Source organism: Miniopterus schreibersii (assembly GCF_964146895.1).
Source record: "Miniopterus schreibersii genome assembly, chromosome: 7".
In the NCBI taxonomy this organism is placed as follows: domain Eukaryota; kingdom Metazoa; phylum Chordata; class Mammalia; order Chiroptera; family Miniopteridae; genus Miniopterus; species Miniopterus schreibersii.
Genome location: NC_138108.1, coordinates 12,350,715 through 12,376,283, shown reverse-complemented (window position 1 = coordinate 12,376,283; position 25,569 = coordinate 12,350,715). Strand labels below are relative to the sequence as shown.

At 48.5% G+C, this 25,569-nt stretch overlaps 1 protein-coding gene across 6 annotated transcripts in view; it reads right to left on the bottom strand.

Annotated features, from left to right (window-relative positions):
* The window catches only part of TNS1 (tensin 1), a 215,060-nt gene that overhangs the window by 127,836 nt on the left and 61,655 nt on the right, over positions 1-25,569 (bottom strand). The window lies entirely within an intron of this gene.

Genomic DNA, 25,569 nt, shown 5'->3' with positions numbered 1-25,569 from the left:
TGGACATTTGTGACTTCACATGCAGAAGTGATTTGAATTGAACTCTAGTTAATAAAATGCATGCTTCAACTCCCTTTGAACACATCAAAAAATAAGATGGATGGAGAGACAGAAATGGGAGAAGGCAAATATGCCAAAGTGTTCATTATAGAATCCAGAGCATTTACCATAAATCCTTTCAACTTTTTTTGTATGTACAAATGGCTTTATAATTTAAAAGATGGGGGAAATGGGATTGCAAAATTTGGAGTGCCATCTCAATGATGACAGTGAAGCAGATAGGATTACTTCGAGGGGAAAGGAAGTCATTTGCTGCACACCTACTACGTGCCAGGCTCTTAAACAATTTTCCTCTCACTGAATCTTAGAATCACCATGTTATTTTATTTATTTTAATATGTTTTTATTCATTTTAGAGAGAGAAGAAGGGAGAGGAGGGGAGAGATAGAAATATCAATGAGAGAGAAACATCAACATCGATTGACTGCCTCCTACACGCCCCCTACCAGGGATCGATTGAGCCAGCAACCTGGGAATGTGCCCTGACCTCCAGAATCGAACCTGGAATCAAACCAGTGACTTCCTGGTACATGGGTCAACACTCAACCACTAAACCACACTGGTCAGGCACACCCTGTTATTTTATCTGAAGAAGGTGACCCTGGAACAGTTAGGTGACTTGTCTAAGACAGCACAGGATGGTATAGAGCAGGAGCTCAGACTTGACAGGCTGACTCCCAAGCCAAGCTCCTCACCACTCAGCCTTTGGAGATTGAAAGGCCCTTCTTTTCCCATCTTCATGTGAGGTCCTGGGCCAGTGACCTGATCTATGGGCCTCAGTTTCCCCTGCTGTACAATGAGATTGGATGCAAAGGTATTCAAGATCTTTTCCACTTCTAACACTCACCAATTTTATTAATTCAACCAAACTGTTCCTCAGGCTTCAATTTTCCAAAGAAAAATGACAGGGAAGGCCCAGAAGGGACAAACATTTGGGGGCATCTGGGACCAGCACAGGGGAGATGGCCAGCATTTTAGAGAGCTGCTCCCCAACCCCTCAGTGACAGTGAAGCCCTTGAGGATGAGTGGGAGAGGGGCACCTTCTCAGGACCTTATGTGGGGAAGGTGGAGATAGAGGTGTCATTATACCCACCTCCCCCTCCAGAGCAAGATGACTTCATCCTCACCCAGGTGGGAAGAGTCTGGGTTCCCAGAGTCCCAAATTCCAGCATCTCAGAACCTACCAGCCTTGACAGCAGCCTCAATCTGTGAACGGGTAGATACAGAATGTGCCTCAGAGACTGTTGGGCTAAATAGGAAACCTGGCCCAGGCTCCCCAACCCCTGCCCAGTCCTTTCTGGCCCCAACTCTGAGCCAAAGGTGATTCCTAATAGCCTTATCTTGTCTAACCCCATGCCCCCTACAGACCAAGGGCTGCTCTTGGGCTTGAATCAGCCCTAGTCAGGGGAAGGAAGTGAGGACTCCATGTCAGCATCTAGGCTCCTCTAGAGGTGGGTGCAGAGTCTGTTATGAAAATGAAAGTTTTCCCCTTTGGGTCACAGCATAGCAGAAGTGTCATCCTCCCTTTCCAACCCATACCTGATTGATATCAAATAGTCTCTGTCCCCCCAGCCTATCCAGTCCCAGCTCTACAGAGGGACACTTGGAGCCTTCTGTGATGGCACTGCCTCTGGAGCCTACTCATCACAGGGTTCCCTCTTCCTCACATCAGCATTCAGGGCTCAATTCAAAAGCCACACACTTCATGGATCCTTCATCAACTGCACCACTTGGTAGGCACCATCCCCTCTAAATACCCAAGGCTCTTGCTCATATACTGATGCCAAGACATACCCTTGTTAGGCGCACTCTGTATCTCCCATTAGTTGAGCAAAGATGTATTTTTTTTTTAATATATCTTTATTGATTTCAGAGAGAGGAAGGAAGAGGGAGAGAGAGATAGAAACATCAATGATGAGAGAGTCATCATTGATCGGCTGCCTCCTGCATGTGCCCTGACTGGGAATCGAACTGTGATCTTCTGGATCCTAGGTCAATGCTCAACTGCTGAGCCACACCCAGCCGTGCAGAGCAAAGATGTATTTATCTTTCCTTCCCCTTTCCTAGTTTTTCCAGTGCCTAGCACAAGGTTGACTCCTAACAGACTCTCTACAAAGACGGAATGACTGTGTGAATGATGAAGAGATGGATGGATGGGTGACTGGTTAAAAATTGAATAAAGGAACACTTTTAATGCTTAATTCTACACAAGGCTGCACCAAGATCATTGTTGGCAGACTTATCTTCAAAGCTATATAATCACAGACAGAAAAGCTGACCATGCTAAGACACGGGGATCATTAGACAGATCACGATGCCCCAGATGCATCCCACCCACCCCAGGTCTGCAGCAGATCCATGGTACTCTGAGAGACACCCTTCTCCAGCTGCTCTCAAGGCCGCTTTGGTGGTGAAATTCTCCACCACCACCCCCCATCCCAACATTGGGCCCTCTTTCCCAGCACCTGGGCACAGAACTATGGATTCAGCAAGTCTCCAGAAACCACACAGACAAGAAGTCAAGGAGCTAGAAGATTTCAAAGAAGAGAAGCAGCCTTCCCCTTTATTTCCAAGAGCTGTCCCACAACTGATCATCCACCCCTGGCTTTCCCCAGTGCCTGTCCTGCCATCATTTACACAAACACAGAGTGAGAACTGCTTTGTGCAGAAGTCTGCTCAGCCCCTTCTCTCTCCACTCCCCACTCCTCCTCCTCCTAGCCAATGAAGACTCAGAATTCCCAAGGTTTCCCATCTCCCATCCCCCAGCCTCGGAGTCAGCCCAGACCCTTTTCCCTCCTCCCTCCCTCCCTCCCATCCCCATGTGCAGCACTGCACATCTGGTTCCAGTTGTGGTTGGTCCGTTCAGGGGTAGGCCTGGGGGTTTCTCATAAAACTGAATAACACCAGTGTTGGAGCCCAGTGGAGCTGGGGGATGGGAGGGCAGGAGGCCTATGGGGGCAGAGGGAGAGAAGACAGCAGCAAGGGGAGACACAGAACCCAGACAGGAGCAGGGCAGTGCCTGGCATCTAGCGAGCGGTCAATGGATGCCTGTTAACAGGAGATAGAAGCTGGAGAAACAGAGGGCAGGGACACTAGGAAGACAGAGAGTGGGACAAAGAGGGGTCAGAAACAGGGACCCAGGAGGAGGAGAGAGACAGAACTGGGGGTGGCAGGGGCTGTGGAGCCACAGAGAGGCCATTGAGAAAAGCAGGCAAAATGAATTGTGTGTGTTGGGGCCAGGTGCTGAGTTAGGCACTTCGTCTGGGGAAGGAGGGGACACGACAGAAAGGAAGACAGAGACACACAGAGAGACAGAGAAGAAAGGACAAAGATAAAGTCAAGAGAAAGATGGCTCAAGAGTGTTGAATCCAGATTTCCCTGGCCTCCCGGCGCCACCATGGTAGGGGGTGGGGGTCGACGGGAGCTGCTCTCATTCCTTCCTCCATTTTATTGTCATGAGTATTTAAGGGCCTACCCTGAACCAAACCTTTCCCATGTGCTCTTCGGCAGGAGGCGGCTCTGATTCGTATCCCAGTCTTAGAGATGGGCTCCAAGCAGTTAAGTGATGTACCCCAAATTACAGAGCAGCTGATGAAAAGGGCAGAATTTGGGTCCATGTCTTCCAACTCAAGGCTGTGTGGCCACAAGACACAACTGGGAATTCAGGGTCCCAAGGCTCCCTCTGGAGGGCATCGTGTCATGTGACCTACACACTCAAGGGGACAGATTCTCAGGTTTTTACACAACCAAGAGGAAGCTCCTCTGAACTGGGCTAAGAGTTGACCAAAAACAGCCATCTTCTTAGGATGGGGGAGGGGTGGTCTCCAGGGGAGTTGCAGGGGCTCCCCACTCTAGCACCCTTGGACCCCACTCTCTTCCCCCCTCTCTACCACAGAGAAGGCAGGGTCACATGCCCAGGTCCCATGGGGAGAGGCCCTGGGCCTCAGAATCCTGCTGAACCCAACACACAGATCACTGGGAGCCAGACCCTGGGAGGTCACCCTAGGCATGTGGTCAATGTCTGTGCATTTGCGTTGCACCCTCCCCCTTCTGACCACCACCCTCCCACAAATACCTCCATAGCAGAGATGACTTTGGGCTGTCCCCCAAGATGCCTTCATCTCAGGGTCACACCCTGGGACCCTCCATGCCATGGCTCCCCCATAGCAGACTCCAGAAGCCACACCCCACCCTGCTGACCCACAGAGCCCCTCTCCCTCCCTTCTCTCCTGAGGCTGGGCTCCACAGCCCAGGTCACTGGTCATTTCCCTTTCTGTTCGTCTTTGGTCGAAGCTGGACTGAAGCTGGAGCAGGGGCACCCTCTTCTCACCACCAGTGTCCCCTATTTGCATCTCATTTGCATTCATTTCCATTATTTCTCAAAGTGCAGAAATGGGCACAGCCTCGGGCCTTTTGTCACACACTCCCCCAGGGAGGGCTAAGTGCCAGGCCTTCTACATTCCAGCTTCCTACTCTCAGATTTGCACCATAGTCTGAGGGCAGAGGATGAGAGGACAGGAAAGCATGGGGAAAAGGCCTGCCAACAGCTCGTCCCTAAGTCACCTGCTGGCAGCCCCTCCCTCCTCTGAGCCTGCCTCAGTTTCCAAGCAGGATTCCTCTCCAGCCAACCCCAGAGAAGATCATTGGCTTCAGCCTGGATCTTTCCAGAGAGCCCACAGCCCTCCCTCACTGAGCTACATCCACAACCCTAGCCCCAATATTATAAGATTCCTGGACTGGCCGGTCGGGGAATCCCCTAGACCTAGATTATCTGGATTTCAGGAAGGTGTTGGCAGAATGTGTGATGAAATGCTTGAAGACGAGATAGAAAGCCAAGTGGATTCCTAGGGGTGTTGATTAATAGATCAATGTCAACTTCCTGACTTGCCAAAGGGCTCGGTCCTCTGCCCTGGCTTGTCCAACATACTTATCAGTAACTTAGGTGAAGCATGGAGGCTTACCAAGTACACAAAGGGAAAAAAGCAGAAAGAAGAGCTAAGATGCTGAAGTGAACTGAAATGCAAAACCGACTTTATACACAAGCTAAAATTAGAAGGGAACATTTCTCTCGGGGTAAAGTCCTGAACTAAGGTTCAAAAGTCATTTTTTTAAAAACAGAATAAATAATCATTCATGTAGGGAAAGCTCTAATATTTAGTGAAAACAGAAATTTAGTTCAGCTGCAGTAAGATAAGGCTTCCCCCAAAAGGCAAATGTACTTTGGGTTACATTACTAAAAGTATAGAATCCAGATCAAAGGAGGAGAGGGTTCCACTTTATTCCATGCTGCTCAGACATCATCAGAAACATGCTCTCTTCTGTGCTATATAAATCAAAGAGGAGGGCAGCAGTAGACACTCAATAAATATTTGTGGAATAAAAGCACAAGGAAGGTTAAAGAAATTGGGCCCAATTTTTATTTCAGATGATAAAGGACACAACAGGTATCACCAAATACATAATAAACTGTTTGGGAATGTGAGCCAGAGTAAACTCCACTGCCACATACACCTCCATTGTTTCTCTGACCCTTCATTTGTGAATTCCTTGAAGCCTGGGACCATTTCCCATTTATCTCTGAATGTTCAAGAAGCAGACATAACCAGAAGCTGAGCAGTAAGTACTAAGGACAGGACAGGAACCCGACAAGGCCAGGCCTGTGGCGCTGATCAGTGGGGAGTATGCTGGTCCCAGCAAGAGAGCTGACCTTTAGCTAAGCCAGCTGCCAGGCTGGAGGAGGCGAGGAGCTGGGCTAGTGGCTGAATCTTTGGCTCACACATGCTGTCCCAGGCTGGCTTGTGTACTTGTCAACTGCCCTCCCACCACCCCCCCAAAACATCCCCTTGCCACTGCCCAGTAGCTCTGTGGAGACTGGTACCAGCCAGGCACTTTTGTCCAAAGTCTGGAGCTGCCCACTGACCCAATCCCACCAAACCTTGGGTTCTTCTCATCCTTTCATCGCACTCTTTGGTGTATCCACTTCCCTTTCCCTCACCCCTCCATCTATCCCTCATGTCATCATTCCTTTTCCTTAACATCTAACCTCATTCCTCCCATGTTCCTCTTATGACTGTTTCCCCTTTGCTCTGTGGCAACGGACTGCCAAAATTTCACCCCTCGCTCTCTCCCCATACATTTTTTTTAATTCTATAGAGTACTATCCCTCCCAGGGTTTGGGAATCACAGAAACCTGGCCCCATCCCACCTAAGCCCAGGAGTGGAAGGGAGAGAGTCCAGGTTTTGGATTTGCCTACCATGTCTGAAGCCTGGCCACCCCACTCACTGGCCATGTGACCTCAGGGAAGTAACTTAACCACTCTGAGCATTGAGTGCAGAGTCGGCCCTCTGCACAGAGCAGCTCTCCATGCTCCCTACATGACCCCCCACATCCTGCTACTTAAAAGAAGAGTCACCACTCCCATCCCAGAGTCATGATTCATCTCTCTTCCCTGCATATCTCTTTGGCCCTGTTCAATAAACACTCAAATTTACTGAGTGCTTTCCATGGGCCAGGCACCATTCTTAGAGCTTTGTAAGTATTAACTCACTTTAATCCTCCTAACAACAATATGGGTAGTAACCATTATTAACCCATTTTACAGATGAGAAAACTGCCAGTGGATTGCTACTGCTCTTCTAACTGAAGCAGCAGCTTCGAGTCACCAGGGACCTCAGGGCTTGCTAGTAGACACCCTATATAATGCAGGACTCTCCTGGGACCTGGCAGAAGCTCAGCCAGCCCTGTTTGCACACTCCAGGTCCTCAGAGCTCCATCCCACACCCACACAGCTCCCACCCAGAGTGGAAACCTGCTTCCTGTGGCTCCTGGTTCTTCCTCAGAGAGCAGATCCCTTCACAGCTGCATTCAAAAGTCCTTCCCTCTCTCTCTCTCTCTCTCTCTCTCTCTTTCTCTCTCTCTCACACACACACACACACACACACACACACACACACACACGCACGCACCGCTCACAAGCTCCCACAGTAGTTGCTTCACAGGCTGGATAGCCCCAGCTCTTTCACAGTTTCTGAATCTTTCCACATTCCAGGTGCTCAGCTGTCTCTCTGGTTCTGGCCCTTTTCCAGTTGGCCCTCATTCATTCATTCATTCATTCACCCATTCACTCAACAAATACTGTTTAAGCGCCTGCGCCTGCAGTGGGCCAGGCCCTGTGCTGGGACTGAGTGTGGAACATGAGCAAAGCCAGACAGAGTGCCTGCCCTCAACGGGCACTTGGTCTGGGGCAGAAGAGAAACACGAACACATGAGGATGGCTGAGCAATATGAAGAGAAAGGACTGAGTGCCTGAGGGATGGAGCACTTAGAGCCTAACAGCTAATGAGCGCACAGCGCCAGGCCCTGTCAGAAGGCCGTGCACGCGTGCACTCATTCTCTCCTCACCACAGCCCTGGAGGAGATGTTATTCTAACCCTGCTTCTGTTCGTTAAAGAAACTCCAATGTGAGAGGTGAAGTCACTTGCCCAGAGTCAATAATAATAAGACAGCAAAGAAGCAGTGGTGATAGAACTGAGTCCCAGTCTGCACTTTTTACTGCTTTGCCATCTCATCTCTTAAGAGGTTCAGAGAGGGCTCCTGAAGGCTCAGTTCCCAGACTAATGACCCTCACACACGTGCCAGCAGCAGCCTGGCCCTGTGGAAGGCAGCAGCCCACTGGCGTGACCGGGGTCATATACTGCGCTTTTATCTGTGCACTCCAGTGTCGCGTGGGTTTCACCAAGATGGCAGTCACCCCAACTCCAGAACTCCCAATTTGTTCTCTCACTGATGTCGCCCTCGGACCTTTGGCCTTTACCCTGGTTGGCTTCAAGTTGGCTGGAGGCACTGTCAATAGATGTGAATGGGGTCAGTGGCCAGTCCCTCTCAGCAAGGCTTGCTTGAGACATGGCTCCCTGATAGGACCAGAGAGGGAGCAGGAAGGACTCCAAACTCTGGGAAACAACCACTCAGGCCACCCAACTGGGGCTCACAAAGTGTTGACAAGAATTTAGAGCTGACCAGCCCACTCCTCTCCTTGTAGTGATGTGGAAACTGAGGACAAATAGGGAGTCCCAATGTCACCATAAGGAGGAACTCAGTGGAGTCAGCCCTAGAGCCAGGTGTCCAGCTCCCAACCCAGTGCTCAGGCCCCTGCATCACACTAGCCCCCAGGAGAGCTGGCGGCGGCCTCACCCATGCAGGGAGAGAAGCAGGAGCCTGTCCACTTAACCATAAGGAGAGAAGGAGAGGTTCTGGGTCGTGAGGGACCCGCAGGGCCCAGGTAAAGGATGCTTAGGCTCCAGGTGGAGCATGGTCCTGTTCTCGGAAAGATAAGCAGAGCAGAGGCTGGGGCGGGAAGGATGAGCAGGACAAAGGGCCACAGCTGGAGCCCCTTCCTCTGGGTGCTCCGCCCCAGGGACCCCCACAGAGACTTGTCCTGGGAACACTGTGTTCAGGCTGTGAGTCTTGGCTCAAGCACCCTACACTGGCAGAGCTCCAGCTGCCTGTTTAATAATGTACAACCAATCGGCCATTAACAGCAGATTCCAACAAAAAGAGTTGGTGGTTGTTTTTGTTGTTGTTGGGGTTTTTTTCCCTTCTTCTTCTGGGTAGTTGGTGGAGGTTAAAAAAAAAACAAGTCATGTCTGGCTGGCATCCAGGACAAGCCCAGCTTGCCCAGGATAAGGGATCCTGGCAGATCCCACCTGCCTACCCCCACCCCATTGTGCCCAGGCGCCAAAGTGCCCTCTCCCACCTCCATACTCCTGGAGATGCCCTGAGCCTGTTACCCCTGGGGGCAGCCATCCTGGCACCTGGGAGTTCCAGGGAGGCCTAGAAGGATGTAGGATGTGTTGGCAGGGGCAGAGGGAGGGCAGGCGGGGACCCAGCTCTAAGTGGGCCCAGTGCTTCCTAGGAATTCCATTCCTGTCTGGCCGGAGTTGGGAGCAGTAGGTGGAGATGGAGTGGTCCAAGCAGATGTGAGGACCTAAATCAAGAATCAGAGAGCCAGCTCTCTTGGGCAGAACTAGGGGAGGAAGCAAGGATCCTGGTGGGCCCTGCTCCTCTCTGTCAGAGAGTCAGGATTCATGGTGGGATCAAGGAACTCAAAAGCAGAAGTCTCACAGGGGAGTAGCTAAGACAAGGAGTGGAAACTCAGTTCTGTAAGAAGCTATGTGGTGAACAGATAGGTCGGTCCTGAGCTGTCTAGGGCAACGGGCCTGGGTGAGAAAGCCTTCCAGACCCTTTTTACCTTTCCAGCCTGGCAAGGCACTGCCAGGAATGTGAACAAGGTAGTGCAACATGGTAGCGAGGGCAGTCAGGGGCCAGGGCCTGAATCCTTAGGGCTCTGCCTGGTTCCCTGATAACCCTGGGCTTATCCTATGCCCTCTCTGAGCTGCCATATCATTACCATGAGCAGAATCAGCTGGGGGTCCCCCATCCTGCCTGGGGGTCCCAGCCAGAGAGGAACTGCCAAGACCAGATGCAAGATAGACAGAAGGGTCCGTAATCATGCTGATGGTGGTGGTGTGTTAACATTCATCCAGTTCTTAGTATGTTCTAGGCACAGGATTTTTTTCCCCAATGACTCTGCTAGGTAGGTACTATGATTATTACCATCAAACAAAGGATAAAACTGAGATTCACAGAGGTTAAGTTTCTTGCCCAAGGTCACAAGACTAGTGAGTGACAGAGGTAGGTAGGGCTCAGGACTTTTTACCATGCTGCCTTGGAGATTCCAATCAAGGGGAGTGGCCTAGGCCCCAAGTGCGAGAGCCCCAGCAGCCCCTCCTGCATGCCCTACAATCTGCATGTTGTCTCCCTTCCCCCCACCCAGCCTCCCAGCCTCGCATCATGCCCTGGCAGGGTCATCAGCCTCCCTCGGTCCTTTGCTTCCCTCCCATTTCCAAGGCCCCCTCAGGGCTTCCTGCTTCCCCCAGGCAGGGGCACAAACAGACATAGACACACAATAATGCACACTCACACTGACTCATACACACTAGTGCACGCATGCCTGCACAGATACCCACACACTCCACACAAACACATGCACTTACACTCAGGCACACACACACACACACACACTTGCTCCTGTACAGATACATATGCACAGTCTTTGCACACAGACCTCATGCTTAAAGGCCCCTAAAGATCCACACTGACACACACATACTTCTTCCCACACAGGCACATGCCCATACACACATTTACACATGGATCCATGCATACTCCCATGCATGCACACGTGTGCACACACACATAAGCACATGTGAACTCCAGCCACAGGAGACTTAGCACAAACACCCATGGGTGGTCTGGGCAGGCAGAGCTGGACAGGTGTCTGCCATGCTACCCCGGTGGTTATTCCAAAGGCTAGAGGCTGCCGGCTAATAATACCGCAGTGCATTCCTGGCCTGAGATAAGTGGCCCCAAGCATCCTCGGCACGTTCCGGCCTCAGTGTCTCACCCCTGTGGATTCCACCCACCCGCAGCGCCATCCAGGACAAGCCCCAGACGCCGGCACCGTCAGTTCAGACACCTTGGCCAGGGGCCTGCCACGCTCCCCTCCATTCTGTGTCTTCCTCTCCAGGGCTCCCAGGCCTGCTACGGCCTCAGTTTCCCCTCAGAGACAACCACACAGGAAAGAGAAGGTCTGTGTGCATGCTGAGAGGTGGACTAAAGTACAAGTTGTCCTTCCTGCATTCCAGTCCCTCCAGGCTGGGCAAACACACACCCTCCACGGCCTCTGGTACTAAACACACACGGGGCCAAGACCGACCTGGGAGAGCTACAGGGGCCCCTCCTGCTAAGAGGGTGTTTGAGTAACTCATCTCACCAGTCCTCTCCACAACCCAATGGCGTCATTGTTGGGGCTGGGGGGTAGGGGCGAAGGGCCGGGACCTGGGAAACCAGGCAAGACCCTGAAGATGACATGAACATACAGAATCCCACAGGGCATGGAGGAAGGAGTAACACAGACATAGAAAGAAAAGTCAGACAAAAGAGAGAAAGCAAAGATACAAAGACACGGCCTGGCCGGGTGTGGCTCAGCGGTTGAGCATCGACCTAGGATCCAAGCGATCGGGGTTCGATTCCCAGTCAGGGCACATGCCTGATGTGTGGGCTCGATCAATGACTCTCTAATCATTGATGTTTCTATTTCTCTCTCTCCCTCTCCTTTCCTCTCTCTGAAATCAATAAAGATATATTAAAAAAAAAAAAAAAAGATACAAAGACACAGCAGTGGTGGCCCTGAGATACTGAAAGGCAAGAGGCAGCAGAGAGCGAGGTGGTCATATACAGAGGCAGGAGTTGGAAAGCAATGTCAGATCTTGGTGAGCCCAGGCAGCACTCACATCAGCCTCTTCATCACCTTGTAGCCCAATTCATGTCCTAGGGTCACAGTTCTAAAGTCTGTGTGTGTGTGCACGCACACACTCACACCTAACCCTCAAGTGTCCTTCTCAGCAGCTTAGCCAATGAGCTCAAATTGTCGTGGGTATTTCTCACAGGAGAACAGCAAGGCCCTAAGAAGGGCTGTGGCTTCCCCAGAGGTGCCCAGGATCTCAGAGAGAAAGCTGGGAAGAGGGCCCAAGTATCCCCTTCCCCTCCACTGCCCAGGAGGCAGCCCCACCAGCCCGCAGAGCAGAGGCACGAGGCCTCTGAAGGAAGCAAGGGGAGGAGAGGAAGGACACAGGCCCCAGGAACTCTGGGGCTCAACTTTCCCAGCCCCAAGGAGATGGGATCAGGGAGGATCAGAAAAGCATCCCAAGCTTGAGTTCAATGGACCAGCCTTAGAGAGGGCAGGACCTTGGCTGACAATGAAAGTAGAGGGTACAGGGGCACAGGGGGTGGCGCCACAGTGGAGAGCACAGCTGAAAGAGGGGTTGTGTTCCCATGAAGCCTTGGCCACCCTCAGCCAGCCACCCCGAAAGGCAGCAGTGCTCCCCAGAGCTGCGTGACCCCACAGCCAGACCCTTTGGCCAGCCCCTCTGGCACTGCCTGCTGGCCCCTGCTCTGAGCAAGCCAGGCAGCCTTACATGGACATCTGAGGGACATGGTATTTATCAGATCAGGCATTGAGGAAGACAGGCACATGAGCTTCACCCTCCCCTCCCAACTTCACCCCAAGGTGCCACTCTCTTTCCAGAGCCTCCTTCCTTCCTGGGGACAAGGCAATGGGAAGGGCAGGCCAAGGCCAGAGAGGGGAAGCTGGGAATGAGAGGGCTGTTGGGCTCTGGATTTCACAGCTGGCTGGACAGAGACCCCAGCTGGGAGCGGGAAAGGAAAACTGTGCTGCAGGGCAAGAAGTGGGGGAGAGGAGAGGGGGAGGAACTCAGGACAAAGTGATCCCATGTCATCAGCTGATCGGTGAAAAGACAGAGGCAATGATATATGTAGATACACAGCTACTGTAGAAAGAGAGAGGCCAGAGCATAGTTTCCAAGATCATCTTTCCAAGTTCATCTGCTTGATTCTAACCAACCAACTGAAACAAGACATTTTTAAGATAATCAGGGAAAATTGAACGCAGACTAGATATTAGCTGCTCTTAAGAAATTATTATTAATTATGTTGACTGTGATATGGTATTACGGTAATGTTAAAGTTAAAAGCCCTTACCTATTAATAATACACACTGAAGTATTTACAGGGAAATGATAAAATGTCTAGGACTGGCTTTAAAAACACTCCAGCAGAAAAGGGGGGGAGAGCCCTGCCGGGTGGCTCAGCACTTGAGCACCTACCCATGAACCAAGAGGTCATCAGTTTGATTCCCAGTCAGGGTACACGTCCAGTCGATCCCCAACAGGGGGCGTGCAGGAGGCAGCCGATCAGTGACTCTCTCATCATTGATGTTTCTATCTCTCTCTCCCTCTCCCTTCCTCTCACTCTAAACTCAATAAAAACACATTTAAAAAGGGGGGGGAGTGTGGGGGGACAGATGAATGAAAAACAGCAAAAAGTTGATGGCTGGTGAAGCAGGGGGTAAGTACAAAAGAGTTCAGTATACTATTCTTGCTACTTCTATATGTTTTAAATCTCCCATAATAAAGAACTGACAGATAAATAAATAAATAAATAAATAAATAAATAAATAAATAAATAAATAAATAAAAGAAGGGGGCGGGGTTCGTCTTATGCATGTTTCATAACGTGTGGTATACAAGATGACTTGCGTTGGAAGCATGCCTCAGCAATTTTGTTTTATTATTTTTGTATTTAGGAAGGAATTAAGAATGTATAATTGTAGATTAAGCCCATAAACTCAATCATTAGCATGAGTAAAAGGTTAAAAAAGCAAATCTTTTTTTTTTTTTTAATGAAGTAATAGCGTAGGATGGTGATGACTGATACGCTGAAATGAGAAAGGAGAAGACTCCTGACGGCAGTTGGGAAACCAGCGAGCTCAGCCAGCTCTCCTCGCAGGGAAGCTGACATGCAGTCCCACACGGCAGTCAGCGTCCTTGGCCCACACTCTCGTCTGCATCCTGCGTGTGTGGGTGTGTGGCCGCCCTGAGACACCAGCCACCGAGGATGGACGGGGCTGGTGTGGAGAGTGACAGTGGTGAGGTGTAACAGCCAGTGCTGCTTGTCAAAGGCTCCGTGCTTCCACTATCTGCAACCCTCTCCCAGCCCTCCGAGGCAGACATCATCGTACCCATTTTACAGATGGGGAAACTGACTCAAAGGGGATACAGTGGACGGCAGAGCTGGGATTTGAACCCACATCTCTGAGACCCAAGCCTGCTCGTTGAGCCTCGAAGGCAGGCAGGTAACAAGCGGAGCAGGACCATAAAACAATGAAAGAGCTGGAAAGGAGGACAAGAATGGTATGAGTGTGGGAGGGGAGGAAAAAGCAGAAGGCAGGGACAGCCCTGGCTGTGCAATGGGTTTGGGGCGCCTGAACGGTTGTTAAGCAGAAGTGGCAGAACGGGAAAGACCGCAGCATGCTGAATGGAGGTTAGGCCGCTAGGGGACCTGGAAGGCAGAAACGGAAGGCTGTGGGCCTTGGTCAACATTTTAAAACGTCACACTTCTGAGCTTTGGGCTGGAATTTCACCAGCTCAGTATGGAAATGGAGGTTATCCCATGGCTCCTGGAAGTTCTAGCTGGGAGTCAAATGTGTTTGATTAATAAAAATGGGAAATGAGTATAATTTCTCAAAATGTGAGATTCACAGGGGAAATGTTAATAAAAGAAGACAAAGGGGTTAGGGTAGTGCCCTGAGAGGGCTGCTGCTTGCCTGGGTTTCTAACTTGACACATTTAGGAAATGGGGAGGGGATGTTAATGATAAACCTTCCTCTACAAAGCTCTCAGCACCCAGGAGATCCCCATCCATCTTTCCTGGCTACTGAGATGTCCCGGGGAGGCCCAGCCTCTAAAGCAAGTCTTGCCTCCTCCCATTCTCTCAGGACCAGGGTCCTGTGTTGAGGACCAGGGCCATGGGAGCAGAAAGCTGCTGGGGCAACAGGGGGGATAGAAAGAATGGGGGGTATTGGAACTTCAGCAGCAAGGGACTCTAGATCCACCTGTTCATTAGCTGTGTGAGGCTGGGCAAGCAGTGAGACCTCTCTGAGCCTCAGGTTTCCCTCCTCCCCTCCCTGTCTGAGCTAAAACTGAAATAATAGCAACTTCCTCACAGGGCTGTTTTAAGAATTCGTTGACATGGCCCATGTAACATGCTTAGCATAGAACCTGGTACCTAACTGCTTAATAAATAGTAACCACTATTATTAATATTATTAACTATCCTATCTGAGATCCATAGTTGAGCCCTTTGGTATTCAAGGCTCCGATGAGACTAGACCGAAGGAAGCCGCAGGGTGGGCAGCAGCCAGGACAAAAGAGGCCGAGAGGGGTGAGTGGCAGCAGCCCAACCTCATCCCAGGAATGCAGGGCTGGCGGCTGGGGGTGGGGGGCGAGGGGAGATGCCTCGCCGCTGAGGTCAGGCCCTATTCAGAGCTGGCGGAGGTTTATCATCCCTAAGTGTGGGGAGGTGCGGGAGGAGGGAAGAGGGAGAGCAGCAAGGGGGGGGGGAAGCAGCTGCAGAGAGCAGTGGCAGGACTCCCTATGGGGGAGGGACCAGCTCCTGGGTAGGGGTCCTGGGCCAAGACCCCACCAGCCCTCTGGTAACTCGCCCAGTGCATGGGGGGGAGAGGGGGGCAGGAGGAGTTCCAGCTTCACACAGGAGACCCCCACTCACATCCCAGCCGGGAAGGGGGCACTAACCCCACAAGGTGCACCATTTCCAAAGCTCTTCCCAGCAATCAAGCAAGCTAGAGATTGTTTCCATAATCTCCATTTGACAGATGAGGAAACAGGCTGGGCTGGGCAAACGCACTGCCCAGGGATGCTCACTGCCGCCAGTCCCATCTCTGGGAGCTCCTCACCATCACTGTCCGGGGCTGGGTTCACGGAGGTGGATTGGGAGATGGCGTGAGAACAGATGTGGTCTTAAGGGGGCACAGTTGGCCTACACTGTTTTTTTCCAGGTCAGTGCCAGGCAGGATGGGACTCCCGGATGTCCTTGCAGCTCAGCTTATCATCCTGCCCCCTACAGACTCACACACCAGTGCAGGAAAGCTGGGCCCTCCCCTTGCCACACACACCACTTCTATTCTCCAGAGCCCAGTCAAGGGCTCCCAGCTGCTCCTCAGTCCCCTGGAGCAGGGGCCCCTTCCCTGGTTTCCCACCACCAGAGGGAACCTCCTTAGAAGTAACCTATCTCCCTCCAGCTGTGGTTTCAACCTGTTTCTTCCTCAATTGTCCTCTGCAAGACTAAGAAAATAATCTGGTTGCTCTCAGTGAATGTATCTGGTACCCACTCCTCTACTGAAGCTGGAACTACCCTGGGCCTCAGTTTCCCCTTATGGAAAGGAGGACAGCTGACACACAAGGAGGTGGGAGGAATGCCAAGGCCCTCTCAGCAGGGGAGGTCTTTGCGGACACATCTCATTGTTCTTGCACAAAGGCCCCTTACTCCCTAGTTTCCACATCTCCTTCTCCAAGTATGGGAAAGCCAGGCCTCTCCTCTCACCCTCCAGCAGCCTAAAGAACTTCAGGAGCCCTGCTCACAGCTGTGACCCCCTTGCAGGCTGTGGCAGGTGGCAAGCCAGGAGGGAGAGTGATGATGGTGAGTAAAACAATGACATCTTTCGGCCTGTTTTATAGAATTAAAGGAATAAAATCAGTCCCAGAAGGTCTCTCTGCATCTCCAGTTATTCCCCACGTGACCTCAAGATATTTCATACACACACACACACCCCACAGAGAGAGGCACGTGCGCCCACAGCCACAATTCCTGCCTGGGCTCTGTGGTTAACCCACTTTGGTCTCTCTGATTACCCTCTTCCAAACCAATCGGATCAGAGAGAGGAACTGGAGCTAACAGCACCTTTGCCTCTCCTAGTGGGGAAGGTACCCCAGGTATGTCCCCAGAGGTTGACTGCAAGTCCTGGTATGTACCTGAAGCAGAGCCCTGATTCCCCTACCCGCCCCAGAATGATAATGATCCTCCCACTTGACAGGTGAAAGGGATTTGCCCAAGCTCTCACCGAGGGCAGGAACCAAAGGTCAAATCTGGAAACTAAAGAGGCCTGGCCCAGAATGGCATACTTCCATCCCAAACCAGCCTGATGGGGCCCCTGTTTTCTCCATCCACTCACCCATATTTACATGTGAAAAGCTAATTGACTTTCATGCTTCCCATAGAATGGGTGGGTGTGATGGTTAGTTTTCTGTGTCAACTTGGCTAGACTATAAGACCTAGTATTTAATCAAACACTATTGCATCAAGGTATTTTGAGATGTGGCTAATATCTAGAATCAGCTGACCTTAAATAAAGATTATACTCATAACATTGGTGGGAAGAGGACCTCATCGAATCAGTTGAAGACCAAAAAAACTGAGGTTCCCTGGAATAGAAATTCTGCCTCGAGACTGCAACATCAACTTCTACCTGAGTGTCCAGCCTGCCAGCCTGCCCTACAGATTTCAAACTTGCCTGTCCCTCATGGTTCTGTTTCTCTAGAGACCCCAAATAAGGAGTAAATAAAAGAGGCCAAAAACTTAAAGAAACTCCCAATGGCAATAACTGGGTCAATCTGATCCAAGAAAAACAATGGTAACACTGGATTATAACCTATAAAATCAAGCATATATCCAGACTCGGCATCTAACGATAAATGAAGAATTGAAAAAATAAACAAAGGGGGAGTAAGGGATAAGTCTATACTGCAGAATTCCAGTTAATAAATGTAGAAGCAGTGACGGAAATAGAAAATCAAATAAACCCAAACTCAGGACATTCTACAAAAGAGCTGACCCATGCTCTTCAGAAGTGCCAAAGCCAAGAGAGGCAAAGCAAGACTAAGGGATTGGCCCAGCCTGGAGGAGGCTAAGGAGATGTGGGACTAATGCAAGTGGGGTCCGGAACTGGATCCTGATTCAGTGGTAATGGGAACACCAGCCAAATTCTACTAAGATCGGTAGATTAGTTAATAGCATCAGATTAATATTAATTTCCTGGTTTCAGCAATTACACAATGGTTCTGTAAGAGGTCAACATTAGGGGAAATTGACAAAGGGTACCTGGGAACTCTTTGTTCCATTTTTGCATACTTTCTATAAGTCTAAAATCATTTCAAAATAATAAAAAAATTTAAGTCACCCTAAAAAAGACAGAATAAGGGTCGGAATGAGAGCCAAAGGACAGGGAAAGAATTAAGTCCTTGGAAGGGAAGAGGGATTCAGCTTGGGAAGGTCCCTAGATGCACTGGGGAATCAGACGAGGGCTGCTCAGGCTAAAAAGGCAGAAGAGGAATAATGCAGACTGCACAGCAAACAGACCTGGCCTAGAGAAAAGGTGACACAGGTGGAACACATGAGTATTCCAGCTCTGGAATCATCACCTGGACACTGTCAGACTCAGCATCTAATGATAATAACCACGATGCCATCATCACCACCACAGCTGTCACAAATCACTGGTTACTGTGCACCAGGAAGAGCAGGACCCACTCTCCAAATCTAGATAGTTTAATCCTCAGGGAGGTCTTTATGACCCAGGTTTATAGATGAGAACATTGAGAATCAGGGCACTTCAGAAAACGGTCCACGATCACTGAGTTGTAAGAAGGGGAGGCAGAAAACAAATCCAGTTCTGACTCAAGTGCTCCAAAATCTTAGAACAAAAAACACCTTGACTGCCCCCAGTCCCACTTCCTTTCCCATAGCACAAGACAGCTGCTGAGAACTTACCATCTCACAAGACAGTCCAGCCTGGTCCAGTGGGGACTATTCTAATTGTTTTCCCTAGAGGTTCAGGTGGGCTTAGTAATGCAGAACTTCCTCCACCCAACCCAACTACAGCTGCTGTCCTGGAACCTTATTCTCAGAGGAGTGATAATAATAGCTAATATTTATCTATTGATCTAAGCACTTTATATGCATTCACTCATTTAATTCTCACAATAACCTTACAGGATAGGGACTGTTTTATGACTCTTCTAGACTAGGAACCCAAGTCACAAAGAGGCAAAGCAACTTGTCTCTTTACACAGATAGTGAGCATAGGATCAGGTTTCTCGCCACACCAGCTCCAGGTCACGCTCTCCCCTCCAGGCTCTCCCAGAGTCTGGGTTCAATTCCTGGGTCACCTTCCTGGCTGTGTGAGCACACTGCTCATCCACCTCAGCCTGCTTCCTCCTCTGCGCCCTGAGGGATTGTATTAGTGCCTACCTTTTGTATTGTTGTAAGAATTAGATTAAACTGGTCGTGTCTGTGCCAGGATAGAGGATCTTTGTAAACCAGCCACTAATGGTGGAATTCAAGCCAGTGTGATTTTCCAAGCACAGGAGGGGGCACTGGAGCTTTTCTGCTGATCCTCCAATCATGTGTGACCCACGAGTGACCTTCCTCCCCTGCTTCCTTGAACAGAGCCCAGTTTCAACCCAGACACCTCTGGACACCCTCGCTTGGGTGCCCTGGCCCAGCAGGTGGAAACAGGCCAGGGGATTAATCTGTGACTTGCTCTGTGCTTCGCTGTGCCCCAGAACACACCCCCTTCCTTCTAATGCCCCTGCCCCCCACCCCCACTACCATCCCACCCAGCCTGCCAGCTTCAAGGGGGGGCAATTGGCCAAGTCACTCATCAGCCAGGAGCCAGAAGCATCAGAGAGAAGGTGTAGGGCTCATAGGTCCTGGGCAGAGAGAAGGATGAGGGCCAGCAGGTGACCACAGGGGGCCAGCAGGTGACTGCAGGTGGAAGACTCAACGAGGGGGAAGGGGAAGGGGAAGGGGAAGGGGAAGGGGAAGGGGAAGGGGAAGGGGAAGGGGAAGGGGAAGGGGAAGGGGAAGGGGAAGGGGAAGGAGTGTGGGCCACGGCCATTGTTGTAGAGCTGGACAGCCTGCTGGCTGGCAGATTTCTGGGGCGCTCAGCTGTTTGCTATCCTTGCGTCTCACGTAACAGAGTAAGAGTTATCATCTACTGAGAAAGAGCCTATCACATGCCAGGCTTTTACCTACATTTTCTCTAATCCTCCCACCACCCTTGCCAGGTTGGCTGATATCAATGTCACCATTTTTAAACGGATGAGGAAACCATATTTTGGAGGTTGAGTGACTTGGCTGATACAACACAGGTCAGGTAAATGGCAGAGTCACGATCTACCTGCACCCGAGGCCAGAGGGGCTCCAACGCCACCAGACCCCCCACTCAGGACATCCAGGCACTGGAAATGATTCCAAATCAGTGGCTTGGCGGCTCAGAATGTTAGGACTGAGTTTGGGCCCCCAGGGAGAGCCAAGCAGGAGTGAATACTGGGTTCTTGGGCAGCATCCCAGGGCCCTCCCTCAGGACAAGCAGCTTCTCTCAGGCACAGGCAGGTGTCCCAGGAGACAGGGGCTGCAACTCCCAGCTGCCAGGCTCACCAGGCCCACAAGAGGAAAGCCCACCTCTCCTTCACTCCGCCTGCTTGGCAGACTCCAGCAGGCACTGCAGGCCCCCAAGCTGAAAACTGAAAGCAGCCAGGGAAGTTGGCATGGGCCAGGGATCCAGGAGGCACTCCTCCTCCCATGCCCCTGACAGGGCTCCTGATCCACACTGACCCCTCAACCCTCCTTGTACCACAGAATCCGGGCCTCCCAGATCCCTCACACTCTTAGTGGGAACCTGCTGGCTTTTGTTCCCTTCTGCACAGTTCACCACGTGTCCTGTTTTTGCAGGACCCCTGGATTTCCCTCTCCTTTCTCCCTCTCTGGCTCCAATTCTCTGTCTCCCATTTGCCCTTCTCTCCCTGATCATGGTTCTCACCCTCCCCCTTACTAACTCCTTAGTCTCTCAGATGCAGCAAACCCCCCACGTGATGTTTACACAGCCCCAGAGTCAGAATCGCTGAAAAATACAAGACCTTTTGGGAGCCACATTCCAGGAAAATGAGAAGCCTGTCACAGCTCAGTGTCACTTTCTCCCCCAGCCTTGCTCCCTCACCTCCATGGGGAGCAGGGTGTGTGTGAGTGTGTGTGTATGTGTGCGCACTAACAGACTGCCTATGACACACTCCAAACCTACTTATTAACCCCTGAAAGTCCTACACTCTATTACCTCAGAGAGAACTTTAGGAAGATTGGGGTGGGGAAGTGGTTGTTACAACTTCTTGCAAATTTTTATAAACCAGAGAGGAAATGGCTTTCCACCCAAGACCTACTTCATCCTTGACCCCCTACCCCAGGGGAAACAGAAGCCAGAAGAACACAGAGGCCAGAGGATCCAGGGGCTTCCTGGGGGCCTGTACCCAGTGGAGTTGAGGACTTTCTAAGGGCAAACACAGGTTACTCAGGTGTTGTCGGGGGACCCTAGCAGCAGAATCATTGGAGTGTTAAAAAATAATGCAAATGACCAGGCCCAAGCCCAGATCCACTGAACCAAAGTTGAGGGTGGCGGGGATATGCTTCATGGGCTCACCAGGTAAGGCTCATCACGGACAGGTGATGAGAAGGAATGGTGATCGATGGCTCTTACCCTTAGAAATCGGGAAACAAGCCACAGCAGCAGAAAGTAGAGCCTAAAGTGGAACAGGGGAGGCCTCCTGCTACAGTGAGAAGCCATAGGCTTTGGAGCCAGTTTCCCATACCTGAGCTGGAATCCCAGGTCCACTGCTCGCTAGTTGCACGACTGGTGGCAAGTATTTCACCTCAGACTTCTCATTTGACAATGTGGTCAATTACATCTGTTTCATGTGTGGTTTTTCAAGGATTCAATGAGATGAGTATCAAGGAGCCACCATGCAGAGGACACTCAATAAACAATGGCTATAAACAAAGCAATTACAATGAAAACTCCTGTAAGAGTGAGAGAGAAAGTAGATTCTTTGAAAAGGTGAACAAAGTTGACAAGCCTTTAGGTAGATTGACCAAGAAAAAAAGAGAGAAGCCCGGCAGGCGTGGCTCAGCAATTGAGCATCAACCTATGATCCAGGAGATCATGGTTCGATTCCTGGTCAGGGCACATGGCCGAGTTTCAGGCTAGATCCCCAGTGGGGGCAGTGCAGGAGGCAGTCAATCAATGACTCTCTTACCATTGATGTTTCTATCTCTCTCTCCCTCTCCCTTCCTCTCTCTGAAATCAATAAAGATATATTAAAAAAAGAAAAAAAAACAAAACACATCATCATCCAATGGGATATACTTTAACATTGTTCTATGACTTTTCCCATGCATTAAGTTATTTCCTTAGAAAATGATCTGTATTTATTAATTTCAAAGACTATTAAAAAAAAAGAATAAAAGAGAGAAGACTCAAATTACTAGACTCAGAAATGAAAGAGGGAACATTACTACTGATCTTACATAAAGCAAAAGAATTTTGAAGGAATATTATGAATAATTGTATGTCAAAAAATTAGATAACTAAGATGAAATGGACAACTTCCTAAGAAGATACAAACTACCAAAACTGACTCAAGAAGAAATAGAAAATCTGAAGACCTATAACAAATATAGAGATTGAATTAGCAATCAAATAACTACCCACAAAGAAAAGCCCAGGCCCAGATGGCTTCACCTGTGAATTCTACCAAACGTTTCAAGAATCAATATCAATTCTTCACAAACTCTCATTCTTCCCAGCTCATTCTCTGAGGCCAGAATTATCTTGACACCAAAGCCAAATTAAGACACTGTGAGGGAACGAAAGCCAAAGGCCAATGTATCCTGTGAAGAGAGATGCAACCCTCAACCAAATACAAGAAACATAACCCAGCAACATATAGTAAGAAGAATTAATACCATGACCAAATGGTATTTATCCTAGGAATGCAAGGTTGTTTTAACAACTGAAAATCAATTTATGTCAATAAATAAATATTAAGAATAAGATCAGGATTTCTGCTCTTGTCACTTCTAATCAACAATGTTATGGTGGTGCTGGCCAAGGCAAGAAGGTCATAAATAAATAAATAAATAAATAAATAAATAAATAAATAATAGCTTTCAGGTGGGAAGAAAGAAGTAAAATGATCTCTCTTCACAGACGACATGATCTTGTATATAGAAAATCCTAAGGAATCCACTAAAAACTATCAGAATTAATAAATGCATTTATCAAGGTTGTAGAATAAATCATCAAGTATAAAAATCAATTGTATTTCTATACTCTGTCAATGAACAATCTGAAAATGAAATTACAAAAAACAATTTCATTTAAAATAGCATCAGAGCCCAGCGGGCACTGCTCAGTGGTTGAGCATCAACCTAGGATCCAGGAGATCACGGTTGGATTCCCAGTCAGGACACATGCCCGGGTTGCCAGCTCATCCCCAGTGGGGGGCATGCAGGAGGCAGCTGATCAATGACTCTCATCATTGATGTTTCTATCTCTCTCTCCCTCTTCCTTTCTCTCTCTGAAATCAATAAAGATATATTTTAAAAATAAAATAGCATCGGAAAGAATAAAATAGTTAGAAATAAATTCAACAAAAAAGTTCCAAATTTACAGTACTCTGAAAGCTACAAAACAGTTATTGAAATAAATTAAAGATCTAAATAAATGGAAAGACAACCCATGCTCATAGATCAAAAGACTCTATATTGTTAAAATGGCTAAACTCTCCAAACTGATCTATAGATGCACTTTAATCCCCATTAGAATCTCAACTGGCTGCTTTGTAGAAATTGATAGGCAGATATTAAAATTCATATGGAAACTCAAGGGGATGTAGAAAAAACAAAAAATCTTGAAAAAGTAAAACAAAGTTGGAAGACTCACATTTCCCAGTTTCAAAACTTACTACAAAGCAACAGTAATTAAAATAGTGTGATGTTGGTATAAGGACAGGCATATAGATCAATTAGAATTAAGAATCCAGAATGAACTCTCACATCTAAGGTCAATTGATTTTTGACAAGGTTGCCAAGATCATACCATGGGGAAAGAACAGGCTTTTCAACAAATGGTTCCGGGATAATTGGATAGGCACGTACAAAAGGATGCAATTATGCCCTTACCTCACACCAATATATAAAAATTAACTCAAAATGGAGGAAAGACCTAATTGTAAGAGCCAAAACTATAAAACTCTTAGAAGAAAAGATAGAGGTAAATCATGACCTTGAATTTGGCAATGGATTCTTAGATATGGCACCAATAGCAAGAGTCAAAAGAAAAAAACTGGATAAATTTCACTACCAAAATTTAAAAACTTTTGTGCTACAAAGTGAAAAAACAACCCACAAAATGAGGGGGGAAATATCTCAAATCATATATCTGATAAGGGACTTGTATCCTCAATATTTAAAGAACTCTTACAACTCAATTAAAAAAAAAAAAAAACCTAATTTTTAAAATGGGCAAAGATTCTGAAAAGATATTTCTCCATAAAAGATATACAAATGATCAATAAGCACATGAAAAGATGCTCAATATCATTAGTCATCAGGGAAATCAGATCAAAACCACAATGAGATGCCACTTCATATCCCCTAGGATGGCTACAATCAAAAAGTCAGGCAAGTGTTGAGTAGGAATCGGAACTTTCATACATTGCTGGTGAGGATATGAAATGGTTCAGCTATGTTATGGGCTTAATTGTGTCCCCCCAAAAAAGATAGGTCGAAGCTTTAATCCCCAGTATCTCAGAATGTGGAAGTAGGGTCTTCAGGTTAATTAAGAGGTAAATTAAAATGAGGTCATTATGTTGGGCCTTAATCCAATATGCCTGGTGTCCTTATAAAAATGTGGACACAGAGACAGATAGACACGGAGGGAAAATGAGCGAGGACACATAGGGAAAATACCATTTGAAGACAGAGGATTGGAGTGATGCATCTATAACCCAAGAACACCAAGGATTGCCAGCAAACCACCAGAAGCTAGGAAGAGACAAGGAAGGGTTCCCCTACAGTTTCCAGAGAAGCATGGCCCTGCCCACACCATGATTTTGGGTTTCTAGCCTCCAGAACTGTAAGAGAATAAATTTCTGTTATTTTAAGTCGCTCAGATTGTGGTACTTTGTTACAGCACATCTAGAAAACTAACGTCAGCTACTCTGGAAAACAGTTTGGCATTTCCACTCATAGGTATATACCCGAGAAGTGAAAACCATACAAAAACTTGTACATGAATATCCATGACAGCATTATTCTTATGAACCAAAAGATGGAAACAACCCAAATGGCCATCAACTGATGAATGGATACACAAAATGTGGTATACTCGTGCAATAGAGTATTACTCGGCCATAAAAAGAATATACCTTGAAAACATTACACTAAGTGAAAGAAGGCAGTCATGAAAACCATACATTTTATTAGTCCATTGATATGAGATCTCCAGAATAGGGAAATATTAGAAACAGAAAGTAGATGAGTGTTTGCTTAGGGCTGGAGCAGGCGTGGGGGAAGGGATAGAGGGATGGAGGAATGGTAGCTGTAGTGGATGGGGTTTCCTTTCCAGGTGATGAAATGTTTTAATATTGACTGATGATGGTCACATAACACTGAATATATAAAAAAACCATTGAATTGTACACTTTAAATGGGTGAATTGTATGGTATTCAAATTACACCTAAATAAAGTTGTTACCAAAACAAAACAAAAAGTAAGAAGAAAGGCCCTTGACCCCAGAAAGCATTATTATGCACTTGGCACTGTGCTCGGTGCTGACCAAGCCAGCAAGGACAGAGATGGGTCACGAGAAGTGGTAGACCAGCAGTTCTCAAATGTGGCTGCAAAGGAGACCTACCTGGGAAGCTTTTATTTAAATCAGCTTTATTGAGATATTGTTTACATACAATAAATGCATGACTTTTAAGCATATAGTCCTATGAGTTTGGCAAATGTGTAAGTCTGCACAACCACCACCACAATTAAAACAAAAAACATTTCTATCACCCAAAAATAGTTCCCTTGCCTCCTTTTGCCACCAGTCTTCCCACCACCCTAGTTACAGGAAATTCCTAATCGGCTTCTTGTCATGATGGTTTTGCCTTATGGAAAATTTCATACAAAT